Here is a 13,847-nt window from a genome sequence, read left to right as displayed (position 1 = left end):
AAATAAGATCATTAACTTCAAATCTATTTTATCATTTAATATGATCATTCAAGGCAGTAAATTTTTCTCTAAGAACTATTTTAGTTGTATCTCAGAATTTATTTTTCTTTTTTAGAGATGGATCTCACTATGTTGCCCAGGCTGAACTACATAGAACTCCTGGGCTCAAGCAATCTTCCAACTTCAGCCTCCCAAGTGTCTGGGACTACAGGCATGCGCCATTGCACCTAGCTTGCATCTCACAAATTTGAATATGTGCATTTTCATTCAATTCAAAATATTTTATTATTTGTTTTTTATTTCCTTTTGGCCATGGGATATTCAGAAATGTGTTAATTTCTAACTATGTGGGGATTTTCCTGATATATTTATGTTATTATTTCTGTTGTGGCCAAAAAACATACTCTGTACTATTTCAGTTATTTTAAATTTATTGCAACTAATTTTATGGTTCAGTGTGTGGCTAATCTTGGTGAATGTTCCATGTGGACTTCAATATAATGTGTATTATGCTCTTGCTTGGTGGAATGTTCTGTAAGTCTCAATGAGATCATACTGGTTGGTAGTGTTCTTTGAATCTTCTACAGCAATATGGTTATTTTCTGCTTGTTTTCTCAGTTATTGAGAGAAGAGTGTTGACATTTTCGACTCAGTTGTGTATTTGCTTATTTCTCCTTTTTGTTCTATCAGATATTGCTTCATGCATTTTGAATCTTTATTAATAGGTACATATACATCTATACATTGTTTTGCCTTCTTGAAGAATTCACCCTTTTATCACTATCGAATGTCCCTCTCTGTCTCTGATAATATTCCTGTTTCTTAAACCTACAATGTCTATTATTAATACAATTATTCCAGTTTTCTTTTAATTAGTGTTTGTATGTTATCTTTTTTCCATCTTTATATTTTTAATCTATGTCATAGATAGATAGATGATAGATAGATAGAGGGTTTCTTGAATACAGCATATAGTTGGGTCTTGCTTTTATATCCAACGCTATAATCTCTGGTTTTTAATTGGGTTGTTTAGACATTTACATTTAATTTAATTTTTTTTGTTTAAATTTGCCATCTTGCTGCCAGTTTCAATTTGTCCCATCTATTCTTTTTTACCTTTTAACTCTTTTCTAGCCTTCTTTTGAGTTAACTGAATAATTTTCATAATTCCAATTGGTTTTCATTATTGGATTATTAACTATTCCTCTCTCTTTATTAAGCAGTTGCTCCAGGGTTGGCAATATCCATCTTTAATTTTTCACAATCTATCTTCACATATTATTCCTCTTCATCTGTAGTGAAAGAAACATATCATTATACTTCCACTCACCCCTTCTTTCCTCTCTGTTATTGTTTTCATACATTTTACTACTACATATTTTTAAAACTTCATGATATATTGCTTTTATTTTTGCTTTAGACAGTAAATAGACTTTATAAGAAACCTTAAAATATGGGAAAAGATATCTTTTATATTAACACAAATAATTTTCCATCTTCAGCATTATTCACTTCTTTTTATAGATTCAAATATCCACTTGCTATCACTTGCCTTTTGCCTGAATAACTTTATTTAAGATTACTTTTAGTGCATGTCTACTGACAATTTGCTCTTTTGGTTTTTAATCATTTGAAAAAAAGCTTTATTTTTACTTAATTTTTCTTTATTTTTAAATTTAGGTAAGAATCCTTAACATAATATTTACCCTCTCAACAAATTTGTAAATATACAGCACAGTATTATTAACTACAGGTACAATGTTGTACAGTAGATCTCTAGAATTTAATCATCCTACACAACTCTGTTGCCTTGGGCAGAGTACAGTGGCATCATGACAGCTCACTGCAACCTATGAGCTCAAGCAATTCTCTTTCCTCAGCCTTCTGAGTAGCTGGGACTACAGGCATGCTCCACAATGCCTGGATAATTTTTCTATATTTTTGAGGAGATGGGGTCTTGCTTTTCTTGCTCGGGCTGGTCTCGAACTCCTGAGATCAAGCAGTCCTCCTGCCTTGGCCTCCCAGAGTGCTAGGATTACAGGTGTGAGCCACTGTACCTGGCCTATTTTCAGAAATTTGATATGGTGTGCCATGGTGCAGCTTTCCTTAAGTTTACACTGATTGGGGTTTGTTGAGATTCTTGGGTCTGTGAATTTATTGCAGAAAGTTTTTGATTGTTATTTCTTCAAATATTTTTTCTTCCCTTTTTTCTTTTTTGGATGCTAATTATACACATTTAAACTGTGTGATATTGTCCCACAGTCCACTGAGGCTCTCTATTCTTCTTTTTGTTATGTTTCTTTTTCTATATGTTTCAATGTGGGTAGTTTCTATTACTATGTCTCTACATTCACTATTTTTTCTTCTTCCATTTCCAATCTGCAATTAATCCTATTCAGTGTATTTTTTACTTCAGAGATTATATTTTTCATCTCTAAAAGTTCTATTTAGGTCTTTGCTATATATTCCATTTCTCTCTTATGATTATATTTTTCTTTACATTCTTTAGCAGCTTTATAATCATAGTTCTATGGTTTTTATCTGCTAATTCTACCATCTTTCTCATTTTAAAAATCTGTATCTATTGATTTATTTTCTCCTATTTGTAGATTATATTTTCTTGCCTATTTGGATGTCTGGCAATTTTTTATTGTATGGCAAACATTGTGAATTGTATAATGTGCAGTGCTGGATTTTGTTGTATTACTTTAAAGAATGCTGCATTTTGTCCTGATGTATGATTAAGTTACTAACAGATATGTTTATTCCTTTAGAGGCTTTCTTTCAAGCTTGATAAAGTGGGTCCAGAGCAAATATCTATTGTAAAGGCATGATCCTTCAAAAACTTTGTCCAATGTTCTATGTATTATAAGCTTTTTTCCTTTCTGGTTTGTGGAATGGGAACTATTCCTACTCATATGTGAGCCCTGATATTTCTTGGCCTATTTCTTTCTGATTATTTCCTCAGCCTTTTGGAGTTTTTCTCCACAGAAATGCAGGTCTGCACTTAGCCAAAGACTTGAGGAAACCCCTTTGGCATTGTCTGGAACTTCTACTTTGGGCAGCTGCCTCCTCTTCAGCTCCCTGAACTGCAGATTCTAGCTGCCTTAGCCTCCCTAAACTCTAATATCTGTCTCTTCAACTTAGTGAGACTGCTGGACTCCCTTTGGATTCACTTGCCCTGGATTGCAACCTAGTCAGTAAGCTGAGGCAGTGATCAGCCTCACCTAGTTTGTTTCTCTTCCTTCAGGGATCACCATCCTGTACTGCTTGTTCCCCAGTGTCTTCTAATTCTTTGGTGCAGGAGGGCAATTACCAAAGCAATTGAGCCTATTCTAAATCTCTTATGTGTACATTAATTCTCATAATAGCCCATTGAAATAGATACTATTATTATGATGCTCATTTATAGATGAGGAAACTGGCATATACAAGTTACAAATCTCACCTGAATTCATATACCTGATAAATGTTTGAGCTGAGATTTGAACCCAGAAAGTCTGGCTGGCTCAAGCTTTTAAACACTATACTATATTTCTTCTAAAGGAAGTACTAGAAATACAAAAATCTCTAAAGCACGCTAAGATATTTGAAAAAGGAGTAGGATGTAGCTCTGATCTCAAATTTAAAGAAGAGGATGAATGCAAAGCTATGGACTATAGGTAGGAGTTATTTTCATACCTATGGAATAGTTTGAACCTTGACTCGACCAATGCTAACCAGGTATAGGGTGGGAGGGGGAGGTGTTCCATAAATACTAAGAGACACCTGCTAGGGCAGCCAGGAGGGGGAAGCATGCTTCCAATACAGAAGAATGCCCCTTGGACTAATCTTGACAACAGAGGCATCCCAAAGAGTGATGTGTTCAATTTGCCCAGCAAGGCTGAGAGTCAGCAGTTTGCAGGACAGACATGATTGTCTAGTGAACAATCAGAGAGGAAACCTTGCAATTAGGGAAGCTAATATGGAGGAAGGAAAGTCAGGGTTCTATAGAAAAGAAGTAACTGCTCACCGTATAGAATAGTTACTATTTCACAACTGGAGGTAACAGACCTACACCTGACTTACTCCTCACGCTGAGAGAACTGTCCATATTCATTACCCTCTTAAATTTGTTTCTTTCTGGCAGTGAGTAGGGTATTCACAGTCCATCAAATTTGTGCCCTTGCCTCTACAAACATGTCTTAGACTCTCCAGAAATATCAAGAGTCCAGGAGGTAAATGTTATTTGCATAGTAAATGTTTATCACATTCCTTTTGAAAGTAATAACTAAGGAGCTCCCTAAAGGTTGACCTATCCTTTCATGGTTTGTTGTCTGGGTTTTTTTTCTTGCTCAGTTTCTTATAGGCCGAATTTCTCAGTTATATTAACACTGCACTGGCATTTTCTCAGTTGAAAACCTTTCAGCCTTCTGCATATTTTCCCATAATAGGCTTTATAACACCTTGTCTTGCTTATCCAATACCTTGGAGGCAGACTGCTCTACTCCAAGAGATGTGTTTCTGCAAACCTTCAGGTTTTTAGGTGCAAATGCCTCTCTTAGTCAATCTGTCTTCCTTCGTGTAATGATGTTCAGGGCTTCTTTCTATCCCTAGCATGAAACATGTAGGTTCCATCTATACCAGTTCTTAATTTACTGTTTTTTAGCTCCGAACCCAATTTCTTCATCCTACTTTATAATGCTGGAGCTGGACTCCACAGCAATATTTCTCCTCCGCCAGCCGGCTCAGTGCTAGGTTTTGACAATAAGGAGTATGGAAGGAACAGTGCAAGGCTGGAAGAGAAAGAGGGGCCTTTTCCTCTTTCCTCCAGTTTTCTGGTTTTCCGTGCAGCGGCAAGCAGGTCAGCGCGGCCATCCCAGCCAGCTGCCACGGCCTGGCGGCTGCCCTCTGCAGCTCTGCGGTGGCGGGCAGGCCACTGTCCTCAGCGCAGGCACTGCGAGCAGAGCAGCGTGCTCCTGTGCCGGCCAGGCACTCTCCTCAGAGGCCGGCCCAGGGCGTCTGAGTTCCTTCGCTGTTCTCTTTCCCTTTAGTCCAAGGTACGGCAGCCACTTTCTGTAGCGGAGCGCCTCTTACCACTCAGAGTCCTCTGTTCCCCCTCTTGGCAGTTAGCAACACTTCATATAGTCAGCAGTTCTTATATTGAAGTTTCCCTGTTCAAATTCCTGCTGATTTCTGTCTCTTGCCTGGACTCTGATTGGTGCAACAACTAAGGATACGTTGGTCTTTGGTTTTTTATTTTTGAAAGGTGATAATAAGAATAAAGGAGTCTTTTATTAGTGTGTGTGTATATGTGTGTGTCCATAAGTGGCAATATAGCACGGTACTGGAACCGGAGCCAAACTGGCTTAGCCACTTCCTAGGTGTGTCCTTGCGTGACTTGTCTCTTTGTGCCTCAGTGTTCTTATCTGTAAAATGGGATAAATAGTGTTGCCTAGTAAAATACAATATACTGGTTAAATCTGAATTTCAGATGAACAACAAATAATTTCTTAGTGTAAGTGTGTCCCAAGTATTGCATGGACATCTCTCCTGTGTTTTTGTTTTCTAAATCTGGCAACACTAATATTACTTCATGAAAGGTTAAATGAGTTAGCACGTGTGAGGGGCTTGGAACGAGCTTGGCATATAACAGTCACCCAGGCCTTTTGCTTGTTTGCAACAGCATGCTAGCACTCTTTGCCAAGGAAACTCTGCTGTGAATTGTGATGTGCCTGCTTCAATTACTGCTCCCTCTAACTGCTTTGCCCACAGCCCGCCACCTTCCACCCTGCAAAGTAGCAAGTCTCTTGGGCAGGGGTGGCCACCGATTAGATCAGAGTGTGCATTTGACCCAAGGTAGCTCAATCACAGCCTGGGCATCAAGCCATGAGGCAGCCTAACAAAAAGCCTGCTAAACAGTCTACACTAAGCCAGCCAGGATTCAGGTTGGAGCATTTAGAGGGAACCAAAGGAAAGAAGAGCAGGTATGCAGAGATGAGAAAATGTGTCATGGGAGATATTTTGAAGCAGAGAGAAAGAGGACAGGTTTCTTAAAACTGCTGAAATCCTGATACTTTTTCCAGCTCCAGCTCTCATGTACGATAGAGCCCGTTCTCTTGAGATAGCAAGAGTAAGAGTCAACCAAATACATGCACACCCAAGCAAGTAAATGACTGTTCCTACTCCATTCGACAAATGATGTGCTGGGCTCTACTAGGGAAGGTGGGAACACAAAGCTGAGAAAAACCATCTCTCTCCTAGAAGATCTTAAAATCTGGAGGATGAGGAACGTAGGGAGGATTTGCGTATAGATATGGCACAATGTATTACTACTCAGTAAATGTTCTCATGCTGGTAAACCATGAAATAGGCAGATTTCTTCCTTTCCTTCTTTCGCTGCCAGGCATTGAACTACACCTAACATTTAGTGTAATATGAATGCTCTACAAGATTACAATCATAAAAAGGCAGAAGGAACACAGGAAGCAGAAGGCCTTGGGTAGTATGAGAAGCAAAGCATTTTATAGTGTAGGGCAATTTGAGTACAAACACCATATTTTTAAAGATGTGTGGGTGTGTAATTCCACACAGGTGTGTGTGTGTGTGTGTGTGCACATGTATAAGTGAATTCCAACACATATAATAAAACCACAGCGAAGCTAAATGGATCTATAACATCTGTTACATATGGACATCAACTAGACAACTCCTGTCTGATGGACCACATTCATGTTTCTATGATTTCTAAATATTGTGAATGGCTAAATTACTCTGAACCAAAGGCAGACGGGGAGCTGGGAGCTGGTAGTGTAAGAAGCTGGCACCAGTGGGCAAAATACAACAGAAACCAAGAATCACACTTGGGAGTTTCAGCTGGAAGACTCCCTAGAAGTGGGTGAAGCTGGCGAACCTATTGAGAAGGACTTGAGTATTCACTGGCTCAGAAATATGTCAATCCCAGTGCGAACAAATACCCTGAAAATTAGTTGTGCATCCTAGTGGAACTCAGCACCTTGTTTACAAAACGGATTAGCACGTTGTACATGTGAGCAGAAGACAATTGTGTCTCTTGTTTGAAGAATTCACAGTGCCACTTTCTCCCCAGAGGCCTGCAGCTCCTTGTTAATATGCAGGCCTATCCATAGGGATTCCTGGCTCGGGAGAGTCAATACTGTTACAGGAACCTCCCCCAAATACTCCACTCCCTTCTTGGTCAGTCACTCTAATTGTCCACAAATTTTCTTTCCAGAAATGTATCCCTACCTTTTTGATCTAGTGGCACTGATACCATGAGGGATTATTACAGGTGAGTAATGAAATATTGCTATTCATTCATGGGCATGTATTGAGCCTACTTTGTGCCAGGCACTGTGTTGGAAATGTACTTATTATAGCCCAGGCTGTGTCCTGAGCACTCTACATACATTAACTCATTTTGTCCTCACAGCAGTCCTGGGATATAGGTCTTGTTTTACTGATGAGAAACTGCAGTATAGACAGGCCACATAGCTGGCCAGAACTAGAGGCAGGATTTAAACCCAGGCCATCTGGCTTCAGAATCTATATTCCTAATCATTATGCCATGCTATTGGATACAAATATCTAGCATAGGCTCAAATAGTTTAAAAAACCTAGTGGGTTTATTCCCAGAGTTTTTTATCCTTACAAAGTGGGGGCTCCAAGTTCTAGCCCCTTTTCCCCTCTCATGTCTCAGGCATGGAGGATGGCAGTGGGTGGAAACCAAAACAAGGGCCACTGGAAATACATCTATATTCCCTTTCCAGCTTCCCACCACGGAGCAGGCTAACACCCACTCAGAATGGTAATTGGATGGTCTTCTCGGGCTTTGTAATAACAAACCTTCAACAGAATATTGCTTTAGGGTGACTTATTTGATCCAGCAAAATGATGTACATATTAAACCACACTTTCCAAGTGAATTACACTACAATTGCTGGGAGGGAATTTATTACTTCCTTTAAAAGGAGCCTGGGCAGATGAACACATTTGGTAGAACTGCAGAAGATTCTCTGGGAGAACTCAATGCAGAAGGCCGTGGGCAGTGTGCACTACAGGTTTAAGTATTTGCTATTTCTGAGACAGCAGCTAAATACACCAAGCCTTGGTTTTCTATGATCCAAGTCTGATCAAAATTTTTCCCATGCTGAGTGAATGATCCAAGATGAGAACAAGATGCAACTTAAGAATCAGAAAATAAATGGTCAAACTTCACTGTTGACAGAGAGATCCTATTTACAGTGGTTCAGAGGCCAGAAAGGAAGGGCTGAAAATGAACTGAGCAGGTGGATGAAATGCTAGAGCCCCCAGGCTGCAAAGCAGCAGCATAAACTCAAATATCAGGGCTCTGAGCACTTCTGTAGCTTCTGGCACCTGGCGGCCTCCATCCCAGTAGACAACCTGGGGAACTGCCTGCGTTTTGCAGGCTCTATGCAGTGGCTGGGGTAGGGGCAGAGAGGCTTGGGCAGCTGGGCTACCAGGGCTGATCTGATGTAGATGAGGTAATCAGTTCCTCATACAGTTCAGTTTATGTCTCCCTCAAGCCAGTGAACAGGGTTTGCTGTTTTTTCAAAGACTATTGTCTTTGGGCTCTCCTTCCTCAATCTTTTTTATTTTTTAACATTTTATATATTCCTGAGTGAGGGAACTCATGTGGCATTGTTTAGGTGCTGGGCTTTGGAGTCAGACAGAGGTAGTTTATATCCTCATTAGCTGTTTAACCTTGGACATGTCACAATCCCTGTAAACTTTAGTTTGCTTATTTGTAAGCTTGATGTGATGATGCCTAGTCCATTGAATTGTGAGGGTTAATTGAAACAATATATATCATTAGAAGTCATTATTCTGTTATTAAGCACTTCACATTCAGGGGTGAATTGTAAGATCTGTGTTTCCAAAGAAAGGTAGAAATGGTATAACAAGTAAACCCATACTACTAAAATTTGTGAGCTGGAAGAGACCACCTTGGATAGGAAGGTGGGTGGGAAAAGGAAGAGGGTGCAAAAGGAAGGTGAGGAATTGGGGGATTCCAAAGACATATTTCACCTGAATTTAATTCATTCACCCTAAAACCTCCTTCTGAGTGTCTACTATATACAAGGCATCATGCTAGACATTGTCGTTGCCCTAAGAATTGTTACAGCCTAGTAGGAGGGATAAAGTATGAACCCACCTTGTACTAAGACTCATGAAAGAGCAGGTCTAAGGACAAGCACACGTGTGCCTGGAGGGAAATCAACCTACCCTGGCAGGTGGCCTCGTCCATCTACCCGTCTTTCCTTTGTTAAAGATCCCCAAAGCAAGCAATTTCACAGATGCTGGTGTCTGAAACTGTAACACACAATTCTTTTTTTTTTTTTTTTTTGAGACAGAGTCTCACTCTGTTGCCCAGACTAGAGTGCTGCAGCATCAGCCCAGCTCACAGCAACCTCAAACTCCTGGGCTCAAACAATCCTTCTGCCTCAGCCTCCTGAGTAGCTGGGACTACAGGCATGTGCCACCACGGCCGGCTAATGTTGTCCAGCTAATTTCTTTCTATTTTTAGTAGAGATGGGGTCTCACTCTTGCTCAGGGTGGTCTCAAACTCCTGACCTTGAGCAATCCACCCACCTCGGCCTCCCAGAGTGCTAGGATTACAGGCGTGACAGGCAATTCTTTCTAATGTCTAACAAGAATATGTCATACAGTAGTTTAAATCCAGTTCCCTGGTCTGTTCCCAAAGAAGATGGAGAGCAGCTGGCCACCACCCTCTGCATAATGACCCTCCAGGGGGTTGGAGACTGTTGTTAAGTTCTTCCTGAGCTGTGGATATGTTATCCATCACAGACTGACTGAGAAAACGAGATGCAGACGTTGTACTTCATTTTCATGGCAAATGGGTTCCTGTGGGAGCACAGTGACATGGAGGACAGTCAAGTTGCCTTTGGCCACAGTCAAGATGTTGGTGTAGGCGGCTGTGACAGGACGGGCAGTGACTTTCTCCCAAGGGCAGGATGTAGCCTATGAGGCATCCTGGGGAAACATGTCATCACTATTGCAGCCCACAGAAGCTCATTCCAAAACTCCACTTTCAGAGGACAAGGGAAGTTTGCTTCCCATCCAGATAGTCACCTTCTTAGGGAGAACCAGGTGGTAAGATGAAGAGTGAAGAGAGAAATCAAGACTGTATTTTAGTTCAATCCTAAATAATTTGATCCTATACTGTCGGTTATTTTAAAAGACACATCTCTTTAAGTATTAATCATGCTTTTTATTTTCTATATTTTATGGTGCTTTGATATCTTGGGAGCCTTGCTGGCCAAGGAGAGACCACCCCTGCAAGGACTAGCTAATCCCTAGGACTCCACTGGGGGTGTCTCTCATATGCAAAGCAACCATTCCAAAGGCTGTATCTCTCTCCAACCATGCCTTTGTCTAACTCTTATACAGCAAGCCAATATTTCCCCTGCTGCAAATGACCCCAGCACCAGGTGCCAAACAACCAGAGACCACCCTTATAACATAGAGCCTGCTAAAATATCCAGACTGTCCAGTCCTAAGCTTGCTCAAACTTGCCTGCCTTGCCTTACCCATTCCTTCCCTTAAAAACCACAAATAAGGCTCTGGCTCCTGCCTCCTGACTGACACTGCCTCTTCCCCACACAGCCCTACATAGCATGGCATGCCCCCTTCTCTTGGGAAGTGTTAGTAATACAACTTCGTTCAACAGCGGTGACCTCTCTGTGTCTATCATCTTACCATCCTTGATTAAAACAAATCCCGGGTCTCTTTGTCCATTTTGTGCTGCTACAACAAAATGCCTGAGACTAGTAATTTATAAAGAACAGACATTTATTTCTCAGAGTTCTGGAGGCTGAGAAGGCCAAGATCTAGGTCCTGGCAGCTGGTGAGGGTTTTCTTGCTATGCTCTCACATGGCAGAAGGCAGAAGAGCAAGAGAGAGGGAACCTACTCCTGCAAGCCCTTTGCATAGCGGCATTAATCCATGCATCAGGGCGGAGCTCTCATGACCCAAACACTTCTCAAAACACCCCACCTCCCAACACTGTTGTATTAGTGATTAAATTTCTAGCACATGAATTTTGGAGGGGACAAATACATTCAAACCATAGCAATAAGTAAAAATCTTGAAATTTTCTATCACCTATTAAGTCACTTGGATAATATGCCTCAAATGGAAGTAATTTTAAACCACACAGTAATAAAAATTGTTGGAGTATTGCTTATTGCTGAGGTAGTAACTTCCAACCCAAGAAATGCTTTGTTATTTGCAAATATTGACCATTAAACTTCCTTGTATTTCGTCATACTTCTCTTCCTGTAGATCAACATTTTATAGACATCAGCTTTCAAGAGGTATTCAGAAGGTAGCTCATTCACCATTTCCCTGTCCAATGGCATTCAGACAGATGGATATCTTCTGTCCTTCAAGAACTCTATGAAAAGAAACTGGATTTTTGTTACATACAAACAGTATCTACATGGTATGCAAATGCATCATTACTTTGCTAGCGCCCAAACCAGCCATGGACATGCATATCAATTTCTTTGCCAAAATTTCCACCTTCCTTTTTTTGTTTTCTCCCTTTATTTTCTACATTGTGCTGTCAGTGCTCCTTAGTTTCTGTCTGAGGTTTCTTTCCACACACTTAACCTTTAAGATGAAAAGGGCTTTGTTCTCATCTATTTTCCTTCGCCTGCAGCGGAATCCAAATGTACCTTGTTTGTATTACAGCTTGTCCCGTGACAACAGACTGATGTGGGGACTGTCACATAAAGCAAATCCCATTTTGCTGACAGAGGAAGCAATCTCTTGGTTAAGTGTCTTGGTCAAAGTCATATATTGAGCCACAAACTGAATTCAGGATTTTTGAATTCCAGGCAAGCAATGGGAACTTTGCGCAATAACATTTATTATGGACTAAATGTTTGTATCCCCCCAAAATTCGTATGTTGAAATCTTAACCCCCAATGAGATGGCATTTGGTAGTGGGTTGGGGGAGGTAATTAGATCTGCCAGCGACTTGATCTTGGACTTCCTGGCCTCTCCAGAACTGTGAGAAATAAATTTCTGTTGTTTAAGCTACCCAGTCTGTAATATTCTGATAAAGCAGCCCAAACTGACTAAGACAATGTCCTTCCTAAAAAGTGTAATATCAGGTCTGGCTAGAGGTGGAGAGATGGATGAAATGATCCTTTAAGAAGCTTTTCAGCCTGACTGTATTTTCTAATGTCTTGTTAGAGATTAATATAGTAATTAAATAATATATCCAGGTAGGTCTGGGTTACTATAACTCAAAATTCAGTGCATCTCTGGATGTTAGTGCAGCCCTCTACACTTGCCCAACTGTACGAATACTTTCCTCTCCTATTTGGCAGATCAATTTTTGGATGACACAAGGGACGAGGGATGCTAATATCTGGGCAACAGAATTAAGATAAAGAAGATTTCTTGAAGATGGAATAATGGGTTAATACCAATAAGATAAAACTTCACAGAGGCACTCTCTCTCTTCCCCCGAGCCACAGTCCCTTTCCAGTGGAAAGACTACCATAGTGTATTACATGTGGTTTAACCCTGCATTTTCCTTAACATTATGCCATAAGCACCTTCCCATGTCATTAAATATTCTTCAGAAAGATCATTTTCACAGACACATGATATTCTATCTTCTGTATATATTTAACACTCCTCTATTTTTGGTCAGGTATGTTGTTTCTAATTATTTAGTCATATGTTATGCAATAATCATCTTTTTAGTATCAAAATGATTTAATAGAGACAAATGTAAAGGCCTGTGTTTAGGCTCAAAACCTCAATCATACAGTTATAGATTCTATTTTTCTGGGGTTTTTTGATATTTAGAAAAATGCTTTTATTATATAAACCTAAAAACATAAAAAATTAGAATAATACGGTGAAATTCAATGAAAAGTAATGAAATGCACTCATGACCCAACTCAAGCGATTATCACTGTCCTGAGATCTCTTGATTTTTTTTCCTGCTAAACTTCCCTGCAGCTCCTACTGTCCAAGCTTTAGGAGAGTCAAAGCCTCCCTTAAACAAGGGTAAGTGTGATTCTTGAAGATCCCTACCGAAATGTTTTAAAAAATGAATTATTTTATTTAAGCATTACATAACATAACGTGTACAAATCAAATAGCTCAACGGTCTAGACAAAGCTCTGTAACTAATACCCAGGACAGGAAACAGACTATTGCCAGCAACCCGGGATCCCCACACTCCCCTCGAGTCATTAGCTACTCTGGAGATGAACAGTACATGGACAAAACGTTAGTTTTGCCTGTTTCAGAACCTCACGTAAATGATTGAATTACATAGCATGTATTATTTTATATCTGGCTTCTTTCTGTCAACATTATGTTTGAGAGATTCATCTGCTTCGTGTAGTGTAGTTTTAATTTATTCATCTTCATTGCATATAGTGTGCCATGGCATAAATATACCACAATTTATTTATCTATTCCACTGTTGATAGACACATGAATTGTTTTTAATTTGGAATTATTACAAATGTGACTACTGTGACTACTCCTTTGTTTGTGTTCTTGTTGGGTACATAACCAGGAATAGAATTACTGTGTCACAGGTGCTGCATATAATCGGTTTAAACAAATATTGCCAAACAGCTTTCTAACGTGATTGTTTCTACTTACGTGACCACCTGCAATACATAACAGTTTGCATTGTGCCACATCCTCACCAGGATTTGGTCTGGTCAGTCTTTTTAATTTTAGTCATTCTGGTAGGTATGCAAAGATATCACATTGTAATTTTAATGTGCGTATCTCTGATGACCAAGGTTTTCATGTTTCCATATTCTCTT

General features: G+C 39.9%; 1 protein-coding gene across 1 annotated transcript in view; it reads right to left on the bottom strand.

The window, feature by feature from the left end:
- Nucleotides 1-8,635: 8,635 nt before the first annotated feature.
- PARP11 (poly(ADP-ribose) polymerase family member 11) overlaps nt 8,636-13,847 on the bottom strand; it is a 58,087-nt gene continuing 52,875 nt past the window's right edge. Inside the window, exon 9 of the mRNA XM_076007756.1 lies at nt 8,636-11,434. The gene's annotated coding sequence lies outside the window, so the exon portion shown is untranslated. The remainder of the gene's footprint in view (nt 11,435-13,847) is intronic.

The sequence above is a fragment of the Microcebus murinus genome, chromosome 10 (assembly GCF_040939455.1).
Source record: "Microcebus murinus isolate Inina chromosome 10, M.murinus_Inina_mat1.0, whole genome shotgun sequence".
In the NCBI taxonomy this organism is placed as follows: domain Eukaryota; kingdom Metazoa; phylum Chordata; class Mammalia; order Primates; family Cheirogaleidae; genus Microcebus; species Microcebus murinus.
The sequence above is the reverse complement of the archived record's forward strand: the minus strand, read 5'-3'. Positions and strand labels throughout refer to the sequence as shown.